This window comes from Pseudopipra pipra, chromosome 5 (genome assembly GCF_036250125.1).
Source record: "Pseudopipra pipra isolate bDixPip1 chromosome 5, bDixPip1.hap1, whole genome shotgun sequence".
Classification (NCBI taxonomy): Eukaryota; Metazoa; Chordata; class Aves; order Passeriformes; family Pipridae; genus Pseudopipra; species Pseudopipra pipra.
This window is the reverse complement of record NC_087553.1, coordinates 52,810,174-52,832,014: the sequence shown is the minus strand read 5'-3', so window position 1 is coordinate 52,832,014 and position 21,841 is coordinate 52,810,174.

Here is a 21,841-nt window from a genome sequence, read left to right as displayed (position 1 = left end):
AGTGACCTATTTTTGAGTTGTGTTTCTAATAGCTAGACTATCTTTCATCATACAGAATAGGCATGTTTACTAAAAAAAGAGATGTTAAATGAGACAGTTTTCAATCTGTCTCTAATTACCTTTTACTATAAAACTACTACAGATGATGCTGTAAACCCTTCCTGCCAATGAGATTATATTCCCTCAGTACAGGCATGTCTTCTGTTCTTAACCAGTTTTGAAGTAGAATATAACATTGTGGAAGATTAAGTAAGAGCATAAAAAAACATTAAAAATCTCTCACAGTTTTGGTTTTTTTTTTTTAATAACATCAATAGAAGCCAGTAAGAAGTCAACATATATTTTCTGAAACAGAAGCTGACCATTTTTGACATAGGAATTGAAACACATGAAACCCTGTTATTTTTATAATTTTCCCCCTTGCTTCCAGATGACTCCCTGAGCAATTCAACCTAGATAATGCTATGCTACCTGCAAAGAATTTTCTGTTTAATATATGAAGTAATTATAATTCAGTAAGCGGTTTGATACAAAATGGAGCCAAAGGTGAGAATTACAATTCTTATTTTCTGACAGCAAAAAAATTTTAATCTGTGGTAAACTGAAATGAAGAAATAGAAAAAGATTTCCAGATTTGGAATATTAATCTGTAATGAGTTAGAAACACACAGCCACCTCTACATACCTGCTCATGACCTAACTTAGATAGATGGGCAGCGTAGTCTCAATCCGTTTACATCTCTTTGGAGACAGGTATTTTCTAGGATCCAGTTGATCTTTTTTTTTGTGTTGTAGATTTCTTTTAGCAGGGGTAGTGTTAGTTCAGGCAGGGATTTCCTGTCAGTTCAGAAACTCCAAGCTATCACTTACTATGTTGATTTAGGATAACTTCCCTCTAGAATCAGCCCTACTGTTGGCTAACAGAATTAGATGTCCTCTTTCAGCATCTCCATTGTTGTAACTGAAGAGGAAGAAATCTGAAATCTTCTTTCTCAGACCTTGTTTTGGTCAGTAAAAGAAAATTACAGATTTGTCCCTTGTACTGCTGTATTCATGCTTATAAATGCTTATAAAGGCTTTTGGACACACGCTAACATACTCCCTTGTAAGTACTCAACCTCAGCTATTTCTAGAACTCTGATCTTTTCTAAACCTTCATTACTTCAGAAGTCCTGAAATAGCTTCAACGTGAGACAACGCTCTGTCAGCCATTGCAGAGCCATTCCCTGTTGTTAATGAAAATACCCAAACCAATCTAATAAGTATCTATGGTAAAATGACTGGCTTGCTAAATGAGTGGAGAGGAGTGCAAATTGTCTACCTTGACTTCAATATGCTTTCAACACCATCTTCCAGAAGATTCCCTTAGAAAAGCTGATGAAATATGGACAGAATGAGCTGATAGTGACACGACTGAATACTGCTCGAATAGCCAAGCTCAGAGGGTATCAGTGATATGAAATCTAACTGGAAGCCAACAACTAGTGACATACTCCATGCGTTGATAATGGTCCAATACTTCTCAACATTTTCATCAATGATCTGGATGATGGGACGGAATGTACACTTATCAGTTTTGTTTATGATACAAAGCAGGGAGAACTGGCTGATACACTGGAAGGTCGTGCTTTCGTTCAGAGTGACCTCAATGGGCTGGAGAAATACTTTGAAAGAGACCTCTTAAAGTTCATCAAGGGAAAATACAGAGTATTGCATCTGGGAAAGAACAAAATCAGGCACCAATACATGCTGGGGTGTCATGTGAAGCAGCTTCACAGAAAAGGACCTGGGCGTCCAGTATTCAATCATCGAGCACTGGCACAGGTTGCCTAGAGAGGTTGTGGAGTCTCCCTCCTTTGAGATATTCAAAAGCCATTAGCATACAGTCTTGAGCAACCTGCTCTAGGTGACCCTACTTGAGCAGGGAGTTTGGGTCAGATGACCTCCAGATACCCTCTCCAACCTCAACTGTCCTCTCACTATGTGAAAACATTAAAGAAAGAGGCAAAAAGAGTTATCGCATTGGCATAAAAGGGAGAAAGATCACACATTATAGGGGTTTGAAAAATATTTAGTGTTCGCCACTCCCAGGTGAAAGTAATAAATGATCACTGTCATCCACAAACGCAAATTATTCTCTAACAGGTATTCTAAAATAAGTGCAGGATTTCACATAATTTATTAATTTCTTAAAAGAAAGGGCTATCTTTAGCAGAAATAGAAAATGCTGATGTGTATGAAAAAGCATATAGTAGTGCTTGATAGCAAAAGTGTGAATGTGAATGCTCTGGGTGTATTATGAAAACTTTTGGAACAGCATATAAGAGGGCTACCCTTCTTTACTGTTCTTCAAAACAATAAATGAAATGTGGTTATTAAGAGATCCTGTGGTAAATCTTGTGATAAATAAGAAAACAATCACTATCTGTGTTTATTGTGATAAAAACATCTATTATTTAATTATTCAGAAGAAACTACTGGGTTAAGGGATTACAAAACTATAAACATATGCTAATCTACACATAAGAGTCTGTGGAATATGGCTAAATGTAGATTAAAATACTGATGTGAATTTAGGACTACCCATGTGTGCTGTGTCCAGATTGAACCTTGACTTGAATATGGGCTTCTTTTCTGCTTGTGTACCAGGACAATATCCAAAGGGTGGGTGACATAGGTCAAAGAAAACTCCTTGGTCTGAGATGGATTAATTTAAGGAAAAATATCTTTCTCTGACTGTTCTGCAGCAAACCAGCATGTGAGGCTGCTGGATTTCTTCAAGAGGGAGAACAGCTGCCATTGGTAGCTACCATAAGTGAAAAGGGGTATACAAGAGGAGAACTAACGCTGACAGAGGAATGCTGGACAGTAGGGAAGGGATATGAATTCATACAACACAAATTTATGTCTACAGTTATATTTTAAATTATCCTCATGCAGCATAAACTACATGGATTTAATTTCTTTCTCTATTTCAAGTTTTGCAGCTCACACTGAAGTGATTCGTATGATGCTTTTATAAATGCCCTGGGATTGCAATCAAATATATTTCAGAGGGTTTGTCGTTAGCAAATTTTCATTCCCCAAAAGTTCACATCACTAAACTACAGTCTCATGTAGTTCAACACAGCAGGTGAGAGAAGCCAAGGAAGAACTAAAATTCCTTGCTTGAAAGTGAAGGGGGGCATGAGTGTGGTGGGAGCTCGCACATTAATCACGAAGGATCCTGGATTTCTCAGAGGACATGGAAGCATATCCAGTGGGTGTTTAAGAGAAAGCAGCTGAAGTGGGGGAATTCTGACAGGTGTGTTATTATTTTTTCTAGATCTGCATATGTTTGTAATACACAGAATATAATTATGTTTTGGGAACCCTGTAAATTCTTGTATCTGCTTACTTTCAATTATCATGGTGTGCTCAAGAATAAACTCAGAGTGGGAGTCTTGGATAAGGAAATGCAAAACGCTTCATACCAAGAAAGCTTAAAAGCACACATGACTTATGTTGAACACTGATATGTTATCTAATTAGAGGAATAATTTCCAGTTTTGCAATTCTGTGTGAAAGCAGCATTCCACGCTGAGCTATGAATATATGTTGATAGATTTGGATACTTGAGGACTCCCAAGTTATGTAGGCAGAAAGGTATAAATTCTGGCCTATGACATCAACACTGAGCCAATATCACTTATCCAGAATGGTAATCAGAGAAGAATACAAAGTAGAAAATATGTTGTGTAAGGTGATTGATGCTGATGTAAAAATTTCAGAATCAGGCTTCTGTTTAGAGAATCTAGGGAAGAAAAAGGTTTTGTTTTCTTCCTCCCCCTAGGGGTACCTCTATGTAGATTTCACCATTAATTTTAGAGGCAGCAATTGCTATACTTTATAGAAAACGCTTTTCATTGCCTACTATAAAAATCACATTACATGAGAAGATAACTGTATCATGTTAATAATCAAAAGTCATTTGCTTCATGGCCCTTCAGCACCACATTTAAATGTAACTGCATTACTGACTACATGCTGATGATTAGTTATGTTTACTACCTTTGATGATTAATGGTTGGCAAAAAAAAATGAAAAGGGGAAAGAAAATTACTAAAATGTTCTTCAATGCTATACTTTCGGTATAACAAAGGGCTTACTCAGGTCTGAGAGTGGGTTGTAAAAGAAGATTTAGGCCCTTAATCCTTACTCCAAACAATACATAAGATAAATCAAACAGGAGAGTGGAGATGCTGTAAACATTACACAGTGCTTGCATCTTGTATCCGAGACACTGGGATAAGAAGCATCACATCAGTCCCTGAAAATCCACACTCTCTCCAGAAGCACTAGTTAACTCTGAAAAGAAGATTTATCTAGATAAATCTGCTTTTTGGAAAGACATATTAGAAGATAAGGATACAGATGTGAGTAATAGAAATATAATTAACTGTACAGATATGATCTATACAGTACAATTTGACCTCAAGGCCCAAGAATGAGATGAAGAAAATGCAGCTTCAGATAACAGACTGAGAGATAGAGTATTAATCCTGAAATATAGGAAGTACTCCCTCCTGTATATATAAAAAAAAATATTTTTCAGCTTGAGAATTGTAACAGTATTTGGACTCAGAGGCTTTGCCTTTGCAGAAGTACACCCATCACTGCACAGTTATTCATAAAAGCTGTTCTTTGTTTGTGGCTTACAGAACATTGCAGGTGTGTTTAAAATTCATTGTGTGTGATCTTTAAAGGTCATTGCACATATTTACAGTTTTGCTGCACAAAGATTTGCTGTTGAATGTAATTTTAGGTCATGGTACTTACACTCACTTCAGCTCAGGTCAGAAATAAGAAAGAATGAACGGAGACAAGTATTATAGTGAAAACAGGTTGTAAAGAAGGCAAGCTTTATATTATTTATTTGAGGGAAAACACAGACATTGAGTCTGAAAATAGAATCTTTCAGAACATTATAATGCTTAGGAACAAGTTTAACATGGAAATCACTTTGGAAATTTAAGTATAGCTAAAGTAAAAGTGGCATTTTAAGGAATATTTATGGATTGAATATTCACTGTAAAATGTCTTTTTTCTTTGTAAGTCTTTTTCTGTGATAAAGACAGTGGGGTTTTGGTTTATTCCATGTTGCATCACAGAGTGTTATTTGATACAGTGTTACAATGTCTATTTAGACATTGCATGCCAAACAAGGCACTTAAGGAAGCCATGTGATTGTAATAGTATCTTAACTGTAATTAGATAAGTATCTGTATTTCCCTTTATATCAGCTAAAGAATCTAAATGTCCTTCTGGAATACATTTATGGGAATTAATGCATAAGTTTATTGCCATGGTAACACTATCTAATATTCTCAACATCTAGTTGGATTGTTCCTCATTGTGTTCCACATATGGATAAGGCAGTGCTGTATTTTTAATTTTTGGTGCTTGGGTTAAGGGTGACTGGATTCAATAAAATGGATGTGCCTCATAGATGTAACATGAAAATTATGGGTGCACAATGCCTTTTATTACTGAAGAAGAAGAGTTCATTTTTAAACCATAGGCAAAACAAAAAAATACCCAAAAGACAAAAAAGAGAAGGAGAATCATTTGTTTAGGTACTAGCTAACCCCCTACATTAAACTTCTCTCTCTCAGGAATATCTATATTGACCAGAACTCCCATTTGTTTTCATGTTAGAGCTGGGGGGGGGGGGCGGGGGTGGAGGGAAGAAATAAACACAAAGGAAATCAAAGCTAAAAATCAGTTCGAGTTATATAACAGAAGAATGGGTTGTGTTCATATCAGAGAAAATATTTGCCATTAGTTTGTTGGTCAGACTCCTCAATAGTGTTATTCACACTGGTGTAAATTAGAATGGAATTATCTTTAGTGATTTTCAAAAACAGAATATCAAGTCCTGGTCACTCTTCAGGAATAGATATGTTTAAAACCACATAATTTATCTAAGGATGGATAAAGCTATGTGGCTATCTCACTTCCAGGTCAGTGGTTTTTGCAGTAGCCCAGTACAGCAGGAAAAAGCAAATCCTTACCACAACAGCTTTTTGGTTATCTGGGCAAAATTAATTGGTGGTCTCAGTCTCTGGTAAAAAAAACCAGCCACATACACAAGTCTGGGCTAGACTCTGTCTTTGACATTGCAATGTGTACTGTATTAAAACCAGCACGGGTTACAGAAGCCTAAGGGTCAATCTAAAGCCCTCTCTATGGATCTAGTCCCTGGCTGACTTCTCTAATTGTTTAAAAAGGTTCTGTTAAAGCAGAAACTTAAGATAAGACCTGAATCTGCACTCAAAGTTCACAATTTTGCTTTACCTTTTGAGCTCCGTGTTTCATAAAAAAATATGTATAATTCAATTTTTTAAAAAAAATTTAGTGGCTCGGTACTTTTTGCATGCAGTTCATGAGCATCCCTCTTTACCTTAATCCTAATTTCATGGCAAATTACCATTTCAGAGGGCATTAAAACAGGTAGTATTTTCTTTTCCCACCCTTTCAAGTTTTTCTGCACTTATAGTGAAATATGTTCTAGCTGAGAGACAAGTTCTGCTGCTTAAATATGCTTAAATAAAGCATACTTTACTTCTTGGGCATTGTTACATCCTTTGTGCCTATGCTGTGGTACCCCAGGGTACTCTCAGTGTCAAAACAGTCTGTGGTCTGGCAGGCTTCTGTTTGAAAAGGGATAGGTTACTTCAAGAAAGAAAAGGTTGGGAAAGAAAAGAATTTGACAAGAAAAAGCTTGTTTCATATAACTAAGTGCAAATTGCTAAAGCTTTGCATGCATCTTAAAATTATGTTTATGAAAATAATTTGTTCTTGATTAGAAACAATGAAATACCATGCACTATAGCTCAAGCAGCACCAGAGTGAGCAGTATATATAAAAGGTGGAGTAAATGTGTTTTAAGGAAAATGTTATGGAATAAGTTGGAGGGTGAAAAACCAAGATGAATCATATTTATCTTTAATTGCAAGAGGAGTCTAAAGATGATAACCTTGATTCTGAAATGTATTCAAGCATTAAACTCAGTTTTTGGCAATCATTGCTTCTGGGATTTAGTCAGCTAAATACAAGAATCTGATGCATATGTTTGTAACTATATCTATTTACCTCTGTTATATTAAATGTACATAGGACTGTGGTAGATCTACTCCTACCTGGAGCAGCAGCTGGTAGACAGTGCATCTCAAATAGCAATAGGTACCTCTGTTTAAGTGATGGAATCTCTTTTTACATAAAGGAAGCTGTATTGAAATATTCTGATTAAGTATGTAAAACAGTGTATTGATATGGTCTAGTTTTCTTTGGAAATAAAATGCAAGTGATATTGATCCAATTTGACAAGGTCTTAGATTTCAGCTGAATGGTTGATTCCATCAGCCTTTTGAGTGGCCTTTGAGTGCTACAAAAATTTCCCTGACCAGTTTTGTTTTTCAGGTTCTGGTCTCTTACAACTTCTCACATTACACATCTGTTGTCACTGACTCTAATATAAAGTTACAGTTGATATACTCCGGAGAGCACAGTCTGACCCAGAGTCCATAAACTACTCTGTATGTTTGCTTTTAAACCGCTCTGTATATCTGCTTTAAATCTTCATGGACATTAATTACTATCTCTACAAATTCAAATGTTGAAACTGATTGACATAAGGATTTTAGTTATTTCTTGTATGCAGATTCTTCTATTGATATAACGATAAAATATTAAATGGCATAAAAAAAAATTGAGATGATTAAGAGGTATAATGAAAATTAGTTATGTTGTAGTATTTGAACATCTCAAAGTTACAGTGCTGTCAGTGTAACTTAAAAATTTGATATTTGTTGTAAATGATCATTATAAAGTAGACTAAAACTTATCCAGTTGTTACTACTGCTGTCCTGACCAGAAACAATAGAGTTATTCTCTGTAACTGGAATTTTCATGCTGGTAAAATAAGCTCAAGAAAGAGGCATATCTATAAGCAGGTCTGTGCTTTCAGTGGAAGCTGTGCTAGGACATGAAAAGAATGATGTGGATGGGGTGAGGGCTGAATGGGAAGGGTCAGCACCAGTCCCACACTGCAGACAAAACAGCATGGGCAGGGAGCAGAAGGAATGAGCAGAAGTGATATGTGCAGATACAAAAGTAATGACAAGGCCTTAATACATTACCAGACCACAGAGCCCAGCATCTGGGAAGAAAACATGGAAATGGAAGAGCCTTAATGAGACCGTGATGACCGGTTGTTTACTCAACTACAGCACAAAACTCATTAGTATCAGCTGACTGCCCCTGTGGTGTGCTGTGATGGACCTCACCTAATTGCCTGAGTTCCTGGAGATAAAAGATCTCTTCTCTTGAATAAGCAATGATCTAATTAGTGCATTTCTGTGCAGCATTTCTGCTTCTATATCTTTCTCATATTTTGGTAACCATATTATGTGGTATCCAAAGGCAACAGCATTGAACTCTTTGGACACTTAATATATTGTGATAGCCTTTAAAAAAAGTTTTTCAGAGCTGAACTGCCATGGGAAATTTTAATTAATCGAGGTACAGATTTTATATTCTTCCTAGCCACAAAGGTGTTCAGGAAGCTGCAAATGAAATAGATTTATAATGCAGAATTTCTTTGAAAACAGTCGGACTGGTAGACTACTCAGGGAGAATACCACACAGAATATGAAAGAACCAGAAAGCTACCTAAAAAGGGTCTTCCCAGTGTACTTGCCTTCCTCACAATAGAAGAGTTGAAGAATTTATGAGATGCCCTCTGCAAGACTATCTACAATGAAATTTGGCTGTGAATACAACTGAGATTCCTCAGGTGCAAAATATTACATATTACAAAACTGGTAAATGACTGGATTGAACAATTAGTACAGAGAAAGTCCAGTATGAATGACAACAATGAAAAGGGCAAAAGGAGAAACATTCTCTCGGGTGAAAGTAACTGGTAGAACATATATTATATATACCTAGGAAGCTCTTTTTTTTTTTTGTAACTCTCATCTCAGTTACTTCAGGGAGGTTTTGTACTCCTAGATACACTGGTGAGTCATCAGGCCTTCATTGAGCTTCAGCTTCTTCATCTATCAAAGTATAGAATAATATTTCTCTGGTTTACTGGAGTGTTACAACTAAGATGTCCTAAAACACTGAGTTCCAAGGTGGTAAAGTACATGGGAATGCAGAGGACGGTCATTACTTTGATTCTCTGTGCTGTGGGGATTTGCCTGGAGACATATCTACCACAGGCATTTCTTTGATAAGTTTGCTTGAAGTGGTATGCCAAAACGCCTTCCAGTGTGCAAGAGACTGTTTGTATGTGCTTTGGAGCATGCCAGAACATATCTGAAAAACAAAATGCATTTTCCAGGTCATTTCAGATCACATAGCATCCACACAGCACATAGCTGCAGTACATACACTACCTTTACACTGTCAGCCCAACAGAAACTTTTTTTATCTTACAGGAGGGGAACACTGTCCAGTCCTGTCCAATCTCCATGGAGCAATAAACAGGGGCATTGGCTGGTGTGGTTCAATGGATAGAGTGTGAGGCTGACTACAGCTGCAGCCTCTCTACAGTCCCTATGAATTTTGCCCATCAGTATGGTAACTGTCCATAGCTGGTGAGAGGGAAAGAGCCTGCAGGAGCTTGATACCCAAATAAAATTTTTATGTTTTCCCAAGGGGTCTGCTCCTGCCCATAGAATGTACACAGATGCAAACAATTACACCCCTCCCATGTCTGGCTCAGAAAATCCCTTAGCTTACCTCTCTTCCATTTGGACTCTTCCTACCAAGCCCTGCCCATGCTGAATTCATCGCAGGAAGATCTTTGACAACCAGATCATCTCTAACAGACCTTCATGCCTAGATGAGACTGAAGAGATGTTCCCATGTCCTGATTCAACATTGGCCTTCCCATACGTTCAGGAACTTTCTCTTGCCCCTGATTTAGATGTGTAGGAGATGGCTTACACTTGTGAATGCAGTCCCTTCCAACCTTCAACATTCCTTGATTCTGTGATTCTGTGTGACTGCTGCCTCAGTTGCAGATTAATAACTGTCTTCAAAAGAGAATAAGCAGAAACACAGTGACAGTCTTGTCAAACATGGTAAGTTTGAGCAGAAGAGCTTGGACAGCTTTTAGGCACAACTAAGTACACTTCATGTATTAACCCCAAGCTATTGGTTCAATGGCATATACATAAAACCCTTACAACCAGGAGGACTGAATCATTCTAATCTTGTCATTGCATGTGCTTCTTTCTGTTGAGACATAAACTGACAGTGGCTAATTAGTAGTGATTTGAGTTCATATCTCTCTTTATTATAGGTGTAACAATGAAGAAGGGCTCTCAAACACAGATTTTCTGCAGAGAGTAGGGAGAAAAAGAAGGCTGCTGTGTCTTTTTTGGTATCTTTGGCCAGTCACACCACACAGTTTTATCCCTCTGTCTAGAACTTGTAATATAAGACTTACGTGATAATGCTGTCAAATGCCATTGTTTCTTTATCAGACAGATATTTGTAGAAAATTATTTGCAGTATGGTTTCTGAAGCTCAAGAAATATTTAGATCTCTTCAATTAGAAGTACCATTTCACCAGCATTTTCCAGCTGCTTCCACAGGAAGGATTGAATCCAAGTGGATTACTCGTGCAGTATGTTCAAAGCATAAAGCTGTACCAGGATGAATGGTGGCTAAAGAAGTACCCTGAATTTTTCACAATGAATGGTGGATTTTGGTAAGCCACACAGGATTGAGCACAGCAACTTGAAAGCCCTGGCCAAATGATGAGAATTAAAGAACAAGCAGAAGTTCAGTCACTGTGGTATTTATTGCAGCAAACTACATCTTTAAAATTTCTGGTTATCTTGGAAATGGCTGTGGATTAGTCAGGCTGTAAAGCTGTCTGTTTTTTTTAAGGTAGGGACACTGAATTCATGCTTGTTTTCAGTGATGTGAGAAAAATAGAAGACTGTCATCAAAAGCATCTTCAAAAGCAAATGAGCTGGTTATTACGTTGAAAGTGGCCATTTTGTCTCTCTGAATTCTGGTCCAAGAAACAAGCTTTCATACTGATTTCAGGTTTGAAGGCACAGATGATTTGTGCCTGTCAAGATTTGCCTAATTACCTGATATGTTCATGTGTCTCAGTGAATAGACTGCCAGTTTACAGCAACTGGAAATTTGAACCTTTACAATAAAACTGAGGCAATGAAAAAACAAATATGACTTACAGGAGAAGAAACTGTTGCTCACTCCCAACTCCAAAATTTTTCCTTACTGAAAATTAATTGAAAAATATTCTGACCACACCAATGACAGTGAAGAACAATTGCCTACATTTGGTTGGGAAGTTTAATGAATTTCCTTTTGACAATATAACTAATGGAATTTTGATTGTGTAGAATTTAGCACAGATGACATCCTCCAGGATGACTTTTCAGGAAAGAAAAAGGAAGAAGTGATTAAATTATGATGTGACCATACACTCAGTGTCAGAATTTTCCCCAGAGTCTTTTGACTGAGAAAAAGTAGAAAGTTGCTGAGCTTGATACTGGACTTCAATCATCATAATACCTTGCATATACTACAAAAATGTGGTGGTATTTCCTTTCTAATTTGGATGGCTACCTGTAATAATGGGCGACTTGAATTTTGGTGACAGCAGTTTTATCATTTTCCATAAAGCCTACTATCTCAGGTGCTTGCCTGGGAAGGATGAAATCTTACTGTAACTTCTAAACTGAAGAGTAGTTTGAACTCATACATCCCATATTTCAGGAGGAGGTGAATGTGCACCTGGAGGCCAATGATCACAGAAAAAAAAGAAGATGAGGCACAAAAAAATGCAATTATAACCTAGTGCTTGGAGCACTCCTGTGGGAGCAGAGCCCTTAACGTGTTTTTCCTTCTAGATCAGTTTTTAATCTGAAACTAGACTCTCTTCAGCTCAGTTAGGTGGCTCAGTAGCTGGAATGGATCTACCTTCCACTCATTCCAAAGTCAAAGTCTATTTCTGATGTGAGCCTTTTCCTGTGCTTACTTCTGGAGCCATTGATAGACACAGCAGGCCGCAAAGCTTTGTTTGTTTCTTTGGTTGTTTTTCTTATAATGCATCATCACCCAGTGTCACATCTGCCAAACTTCTGTGCCAAAGTCCATTCTCCATCTCTGGGTTTTGTTTTGGTTTTTTTTTTATTTGCCAACATGTGAAGGTTCCTTTGTCTCTACTTGAGAAAACCAATGTAGTGGTGAAGTGGTAAAGTGGTGAAGCAACTCAGCTTGAAGTCTATTTGGATATCTGTGGTGGAGCTTGAAGCTGAAGTGAGTTTTCAATTGAGCATCAGCTATGATCTGTTCATGAGTAAAGAGGAAATAGCAAAGGAAAGGAGCTTCAGTTCTCTCACTTCATCACATAACTAGCTATTTAACTTAATTGAAGCAGAATGTTCCTGCTCTGCCACTGTTCAACTCTGCAAGGGACAACAAATCATAGTGAGCTCATCCAGGTTAGAAATGCCACTTCTGACAAGTAATGCCCTCTGCTAGGCTTACCTCCCCAAGAGGCCAGAAATTCGGATCTGTTACACTCTCAGGACATGTTACAAAGGCTGCTACTTTTAACAGACTTCAGACAGGCACAACAGCAATATAGTTTTGTATTTCTGTGGGTGGTTCCAGTCTGTGCTTTTCTGTCTGATAAGAAAACACTATTTTGGTTTTCATAATATTTGGCCTTTATGTATACTCTTAAAAGCTGCCTATTTCAGTACTTAAGCATTCTCAGTGCCTTACAAATGAAAACAGAATAAATTAAAGAACAAAAAATTACAGAACAAAAAGCTTTCTCTTTAATAACTTGATGGTAAACAAAAAGAGTAAAACAGATGTCACTGTTTTAATGGGATCCAGGATTAACTGACCAGAGAGTCAGGGGATGTTTTACTCATTTTATAATATGAATATTTTCCCAACTTTCTACCTAAGTATTTACTAAAATAATTTTGAGGATATATATAAAAAAATAAAGTGTATATTTTTTACCAACCATAAGCAGTGTGAACTTCAGTATTTGCATGAATGACAGCATATTTCAGCTTGGACCCAATTATATACTTCAAAGACCCTTCAAAGATCCTGAAATCTGTGTTAAGACAAAATCCCTATTTGAAGTTGGTACCTATAGGGAATTGGAGGATATTTATATTCCAAAAAACACACTTAAATTTTAAAAGGAGTGGCCTATTTTATGCTTGAACACAGCTCATTAGAGAAATCTCTTAATGAATATTTTTCAATCATCTAACAGAGAAAATCAAAGCACATAGGGCATATTGTAAGATCTGCATGGATTGCTAAATACTCCAGTGGACATGTGCACTGCAAATTATGTGCCATTAATAGTTTTGTGCTCATTCATCAGCATATGATTTAATAATAATTTCAGTAGTGAATTTCTGTAGTATTTACACTATGAAAGAGAAAAAATACATGAAAGTAACCACCATCTCTGCTACTCTAAAACAGTACGTCTGAGACAGCTACATAATTAATGGGACTACGATTTTTACATATACGAATAAATTTTTAACATCAAAATTCCTTAAATAATGTTGTTTGTTTCTCTGATTTATTGAATTTTATTTATATGAAGCAAACTGCTACAGAATCTGACTCCCCATCTTCTGTCATCCTGATATTTATAAGTTTTTTCTTCTTTAATACTCCAGCTTCAACTAAAAAGGATGAAAGGTGGTAATAGTCTGATGGCTCTTTTCTTGGGAGTTGGGCTCTGCAGGTTTGAATGTTCTCAAGGCAAGGGAAATATAAAACATCTATGGATGAGTGTCTGGCTAATGGGATATTCTATACAGGGCAGCCCAAGGCATATTCAATGACACTAGTTATGCATTTGTTTGAATATTATTTTTTTGTGTGCTGATTGTGTGGAGGATCCCGAAGGTTACCTATATGAGAGGACATTTAGGCATTACATTCTGAAAGCAGAGAAAATAAAGACCAAGAACATTTTGAAAAGTACTTAGTGATTCAGGCTATGTCAATTTAAAGGACAACGCAATTTTAGGGACAACTGCATGAATCCCAACTTTCAGAAAAAGCTGAGCTCCTGAAGGTTCTATCTTGGACACTCTGAGTCATTGGAGAATCTAGGAACTGAGACGGAACACCTCTCTGCCACAGTACCTTATTATGTGTAGTAAGTTGGCATGTCCTCACAGGGAGCGAAACATGGCGTTTTGTTGTTTGTATTGACTGTGACTTCCTATAAATACAGTAAAATTTCATGAAAATATGGCAAGAGAACCAAAATATGTGTCAGCACGTATACATATGTGTAGTGTGAACCATTACCGTTTATCAGTTTCCCCTTACACAGCTCCTGAAAGAACGGTGGGGGGGGTTGAGTTTGATAAACTCAGACTTCTGTAGAAAACAAGAGCTAGATAACTGCTGAACAACTTTTTCTGCTCAATATGTACCATGGGATATATAGCTGTATTTGTAGGACTAGTACAATATGAAAAAAATATGTCTTCCCATTCACTTTGCTGCTACAGGGAAGAATTAACCTGTTTCCCAAGCAGCTGTTAGGCAGCAATTACAACACTAGTAACAGCGTTACTTCAAATCTTCCCTTCAAACTGATTAACTCATGGCTTTTCCTTTATGGTTGGGAGAGGAGGCTGATAGCTTGCTCCAGAAAATTGAGAAGAGGCAATGAGGACACACATGCTCCTGCTGCAGTTCCTCATTGTATGCTTGGGAATGTGATCTGTGCCAGCAAAGATGGGAAGAGTGTGAAAGAACCCTGTTTTCCACTCTTTAATCCTCTCTTTCTCCAATGGGAATTACAGAAACAAACATGATTATACTACATATGTTGAACAAGACTATTTCTTCTTTCTCTATGAAATTATTGCTAAAAACCTATTTAAATTACTTAACGTTCTACCTTTTAGGGAAAAATAATATACACAAAATTAATTTGACTTATTTTGTGCTGTTTGCTTTCCCAGCAAACGAACCTAGGGGGTGTCTCACGAACGATCTCTGGTAAAATGGAAAAGCTGTAGCAGCATCCCCATCGGGGGCAGATCTCCTCTCTCCCTCTCTGAAAGATCCAAATTCTACACTAACTTACTTGAGCCTTTCTTCTTACACTCAAATCTGTTCTGAATACTCAGCAGACTCCTTACTCTGTGCGCAAATCCTTTATCACTACCTAATCTTCCACTGTCTGTTGTCACTTCTAAGTATCACATGATCTCCCAGTCTATCTTCCCACATTCTCCAGGGAGAGTAGAACTCCTGCCTAATGACCACCAACATGCGTTACCTCTTCCTCTTAAATACAGTTTTATAAATGCCTACCAGGAGTAGCCTGTTGCAGGAGTTATGCTCACTACAGAGTTTTTAAATCATAAAATGACATCTAAACAATTCCGAGTTGGTTACACCATCTGCTTACTCAGTATTTTCAGTGTCTGAGCTGCTTTAGCAAATTAAGGACCTGCCTAGGGTAGGTCATTACTTAGGTACTGAGGCTGTCAGAGCAGGGAGATCATAGAGGATAAATCCACATCAGCCAGTGCAGCATATCCAAACTGTCTGCAAATGAACTGACTCAAACCCTGCCAGTTATAGCCGTGTCAGGAAGACACATCATCCAAACTTGCCCCAGTGGAAAACTGTTAGCTTATGCTTCTAGGAGCCAAGATAATATCTCTGCAAGACATGCACTGTATTATTTAAATATATTCATTTATCTAGCCCTAGCATGGAGCTGTCTACACAGCACTGCATAAATTGTAGTGTCCATTTCAGAACCAGCTTAGGAAAATAAAAGTTTTGTTTTTCAGAAGGTAGGAGGCCAGGGACAGGCCACCACTGCTGCTGGAATGAGAGATTTGAAAAAAGGTGTTTCACTGGAGTTGCTCCACATTGCAGCAACTATTGCTTCAACCACCTTGACCCCTTTCTCAGCAATAGTACCAGCAGCAGCAAACCTAGACTGACCTGCACACAGTAGAGAAAATCTTGGCCCTTTTGCAAGACTAGCAGTCTGCTGCTCTTGACAACTACTTGCAAAACACGTGCCTCAAGGTGGGTATGGTTCTCTTTCAAAGGTCTGCTGTATCCTACATTTTTGCAGCATCTCTGGGAATGGTACTATGTCAAAGGAAAGAGCAAAGCTGGCTTAGCACACCAGATGTGCAAGCTTTATCTTCACAGATAGGAGAGCAGCAGCTGGCATGCTCCCATTCCAGGAAATGGTGCAGTTCTCTACTGCTCTATGCTCAAGCTGGTCTTAAATTACACAGTATAAGCCATAGGTTGTAGACTCCATAGGGTAGAGAATGTTTCTTGTTTTTTCTGTTTTGTACAGTGTCAAGAATACCAAAGATTTCCATAAATAAAAATTATAAATAATAATCTCCCAAAGTTTCACTACAGCTGCCAGGTTCTGTGCCTGAATGTGATTTTACAGGATAATTAGTTGTGAGTGGTCTTATTTTCTCGTGGAATGAAAGAGATCTTGCAATAAAATAGAAGATAAAATATGCTTAATGCTACTTCCACTGTCTGCAAGAAGAAAATTGAATTTGCCATTAAAAGATCAGCTTGAAAGGAACCATCGAGATGTGCACTATTTAGAATAAGCATGAGACTGTCTTTACTAATTTCCTCTCCTCACACTATTTACTAATCTGATTTCTTGTGCCATATATGAAAAACAGGTTGTAATAAGGTTGACAGAAATTTTTAATTCTTTTGTGTAGTCAGCAATATTTCCATCTCACAAAACTAAAATCACAGCATATTTAACAGTTAACACTTTTCTTTATTATATTCTTTATTATATTGCTCTTCTTGACTGTCTTAATTGTATGTAACGACAGAGATAGACAAGTCTGTCCAGCTTGTGTGGCCTACAATCAGGTAACCTGAAAACCATATCCTCTTTCCATAAATATGTCACATTTTCTATCACTTTTTTCCCATGATTTCAAGCACAAGCTGAAACTCCTAAGTTTTGGGTTGTGATTAACTTCGAAATTTCACTTCATGTCAACCAGACTCTGGTTTTGTATTGGTTAAACAGGTGATCTTCCCCTCACACCCCCTATATATTGAAAAGTTTCTTTTCAGGAAAAAAAACACAAGAATTCTGGAATTTAAGCTTTAATTTCAGACCATATTGTTTTAATTTTATGTTTATGTTATTCCTACATTAATTCACAACACAGTCGGGAACGCAAAATTGGGTGCAGATGAGATTGTGCATCCCACCATATAATTCCGTGGTAGCATTTTCAGTAATAACATTTCAATATTATGTATTTTGAAAGACATTAACGGCAGTTACCAATTATGGCAGATTAATGACAAAAAGTTGCAGTGTCTCCTGCTATTAAAGAGTTTAATGGTTTCAGCACTTCATTTTGTTTTCTGTTGAATGCATCATTTCATCAGAGCATAAATGGGGAACGCTCATGTGGAAAATAATAAGAGCTCTGATTCAGAGTCTCTGATGGATTTAACTACAATGGCAAAAGAGGTTATTGCCTGCAGCTGTCCATCCTTTTCCTGCGGGAAAGATTAACAACCCACTGTAGAGTACGAACAGCACAGAGCATGTCTGCTCGTCATAGAGCGTGTCTGCTCGTCACAGAGCTGTACCTGTGTAAACTGCCATCAGCTGGGCTTGACCCTCATGTCCGAAGAGGTGCTGAATTTGAGAAGGATTGTGAACCAAGGCTCTCAGACAGTATTTTCAAATAGTACTAACTGGCAGCTGACCTTAATGCCTAGTAATATTTTCTGGGCATCTGTATTAGACGTTTAGAGTTTCATCTAGTTCAGCCTTTTGATTCACCTGAGACCATGAGAAGTGGGCTCATGTGAGCACCATGAGGTTTAACAAGGCTAAGTGCAAGGTACTGCACCTGGGCTGGGGCAACCCAGGCAATACAGGCTGAGGGATGAAGGGACTGAGAGCAGTCCTGCTGAGAACATTAGCCCCAGATCAGGAAAGGCCTAGCTTTCTGTGTGTCCAGAAAGCACACATCCAAGGCAACACAGGGTCTGCCATGGTTTTCCCTTCTGTTCAACAAAAGGTCAGGCAGAGTACAAGCTTGTTACATAAAATGTGTGGTTGACAGACTGTTCTTTCTGTTAAACCCAAATGTCGACATTAACTGTCTTCACTTGAAGAATACTTAAATCTGTTAGACAGGGTGCAGTAACATTTGCATGCTGATGGTGATAGCAAATCTTTTCTCCTCTTCTGAGTAAATAGAAGAGGGCTGCCTCTATCTGCCAGAAAAAAATGCGTTGGGCTGATTTCAAAAGACATACATGTTAGCTGTTGCCCCGAATCTCCCCCAGCACTGTTCCAAACCATTTCGGTTGCAGGGTTTTGCCAGTACTTAGTGTGTGTGGCAGAACTTCCCAAGGCATCAGCATGTTGGGAGACCTGAAATGCCCACTTGACCCTTCTGTTATGGTTTCAGGAGCATTTGCTGGGGCATTTCAGTTATGCAGAAGCCACATCAAAAGGAAGGTGGCTGTGCACGGTGAGGCATCTCTTAGACCATGTGTCAATTTATACCATCCAAAGCCAGTCTACGAATACATCACATAAAGCTGCAGTCCTATGGCTTGTTTTGACTATTCCTAAGCCAAGCAAATAGATTGTCTCCCTTCCTTTTCACTCAGCTGGTATAACTTCACATATAATCACTCCCTGACCCAGTTCAGTCAGAATGATCCAGGTTAGCTCACACACTTTAAATAGTAGGCTTTTTTCCTAACCTGTTTCATTTTGATTGAATTGGGTTAGGGAACAATTATGTACACGTATCAGAGGGGGAGCATGGGAAACGGGGGAGGATAACCTTCAGAGAAGACAACGAGAAGCATCTGGGATTAGGAACCTTTTTGATCCAGATCAGCTGAAGCCAGACATGCAACAGCAACCAAACACTGGCACAACAGGAAATTCCTATGGGATTGGGTCTTCATCTGATTCAAAACGTCTTAGTTCCTTTGAAGTCGATAGTGATATGTTCATTTATAGTACTAGAGATACTGTCTCCCGTGTATTTCTGAATGGTTGCAAAGTGGTTTTCAACCATTCAGACTGTCTCTCAGTAGCGAATTACTTTAAGTTAAATATCTGCAAACAGAAAAGATTAATCTCAGAAAAGAATACCACTAGTGGGTCTCTGTGGGCTCACTTCTTTCAATCATCGACAAATTCTATTGACAAGGTTTCTCCATTGAAAGCAGAGATAAGCTCAGCTTTCCAGCCTGCACTATTCTTCATTAGCTAAAAAAGAAAAAGTCATACAATATAGGGAAAGAAAAAAAACTAAAGACTGCTTCTGAAGACTAGGGAATTCAATGCTTTAAGCTTGCTTCTTCCTTGTAATTTTTTTCCAAGAACTCTCCAATATGAATTAATTAAAATGGGCTTGCTAATTGTTAAAGAGGTTGCCTGTATATTTGTGCACTGTTGTTCATGTCCTGTGCTGACCACAAATACAGAAAACCAGAAGAGATAGAACCTGAAATCTTATATTTTTATGTGAATAAGTAACCTGTCACATCTTGGTAATCCTTGCCTTTTTTGCCTATGGAAAAGAAATATCTAAGCTCCGTATATTCATCCACTAAAGCAAGAAGATCCTTCCTTCACTCAGTTCACTGGATGCACTGAACTCTATCACCTTTGAATGGTAATTTAGAAGGAATAGAATTATAGAGAATGGTACAACTCTTATTTTTGTGGTCAGTCACTGCTAGAAAAATGAGTAGAGGTAAGGCAAACGCTCTGCTCTATAGCGTCAACACTGCAACTTATATTGCTTGATAGATGTAAAAACCAAGGATCTAAATCATCAAGGAGCTGATCGTATGTGGGTGGAAGAGGATGGGCTGAGGTTCAGGCAAAACAGAATAAAGTTTTTTTCAAAACCTCAAGCCTTCACCTCGTTGCAGTCATTTGAGTTGCACAATTATGCTAATATCCTTGGGGTATTTTGGTTTTGGTTAGCAGCAAAAGAGTGCTGAGATGGAAGTTTTGCTGGAATGCAAAGGGTTTGGGTGAAACGAATGAGACATAGAGGAGAAAGTAAGAATTTTTTTAGCTGTTCCGTAGAAGAGTGGGTGTAAAAAGGAGAGAGGGGCAATGTGAACTGCACAGATGTGACTGGACATAGAAGGCATAGAAGAAGTTTCAAAAATTTGTTAGTGAAGTTTGTAAGAGATGAGGTAGAACTGTGTTGCTCTGTGGAAGGACTGGGAAGAACATACAACTCTCACAAAATTTTGTGTGAGGAAGCTAATAGGGACTAGAGATAAGTGGTAACAAAGGTATTAAGAGAACGAGAGAAATCCCCTCATCATGAGGAACAGTCAAAGCCATATTTCATGAAGTCATGAGAAAAGAGGTTTTTTCTGTGGGGCAGACTGAAAAAAGCTGAGGAAGAGTGAACTTCAAATAAAGACTGAATTTTGAGAGAGATTCCACATGATGAAAGTGACAGGATAAAAAGAGCAGGAATCAGAAAATGGAGTCTTACTGTCAAATCATGAGCACTAGAGGTGACATCCACACCCACATTATGCTTTCAGGATAGGATATTGTCAGGTCTAGCCCAGCATGCTCCCCATCATTAACTGATCTGATGAATCCATACTGCAGAAGTTTTTATTTTGTCAACAAATCCCACTCACTCATAGGGCAAAGGTGCTCAGGGATCTCAGAATAACCCTTTGCATGTTCTTTATACTTCAAGGAGTGGTGGAAACATCGCTGAAAGGAGTAACAGAGGTGTTTGGATCAGGCATGCTGCACTAAGGGATAATATTACCTAGAAGTTTTTTCTCTGTTCTTTTCCAAAGGTCACCACAACCTCATGTTTTAAATGCTGACAAAAGCATGCAGGCTTGCATGGCCTCAGGCTCCTTCTCTAAACATATTCTAGATATAATTAGGTGTGCCCAGCTTATAATTATGTCTCTGATACTGACTTTCTTTTATTGATTGCCTTTGGGTGAGACACTTAGCTTCCCTACCCTTTCTGTCTTTTAGTCTTTCATGTTTAGAAATAGATATAGTAATATTTACCTTCTTGGCTTTGAGGCATCTTTTAGAGATGAATGTGTGGTTGCTCATGAAACTCTTTGAGGATGAAAATATTATGCACATGCTAAATAATAATTCCCTGGGTGTGATGTAACAGCTCAGTCTCACTGCTGACTATTCATATTCATTTGCAAAGCATTACAATTTGGACTACTCACACACTTTAGAAAAGGTTCTATATAAAATGAATATTATAGTTTTAGTTGTTAATGTTCATATAACTGTACACTGCTTAACTGTTTCACACTGTAAATGCATAAATGAGCTTCTGTGACAAAAGCAAAAGGAATACATGAAACTTTCTAGAGGAAAATATGACCTGTAGCCATATATTATAAAGTCAGAGATGAGGAACACTTCCTTAGTAAGTTTTTCAAAATAAAAATTTGTTTAACTGACATTTTTATGTAAATAACCTTACTTCAAATCTTTCTTAGAGATACCCAGATTTTTTTTGATCTTCTGCCTAATTATGAGGCAGAAATATTTTTTTCTTTAAGATCTTGATTGAGTAAGAAAAGCCCAATTACTTGGTCTCAGCTAGTATCCTGTGTCCAGTGGGGCCAAGCATTTGCAGTACCCTTCTCCCAGCCCCCTTAGCCTCTGACCATTTTCAGTTCAGGAGGCTTCCTGAGTAGA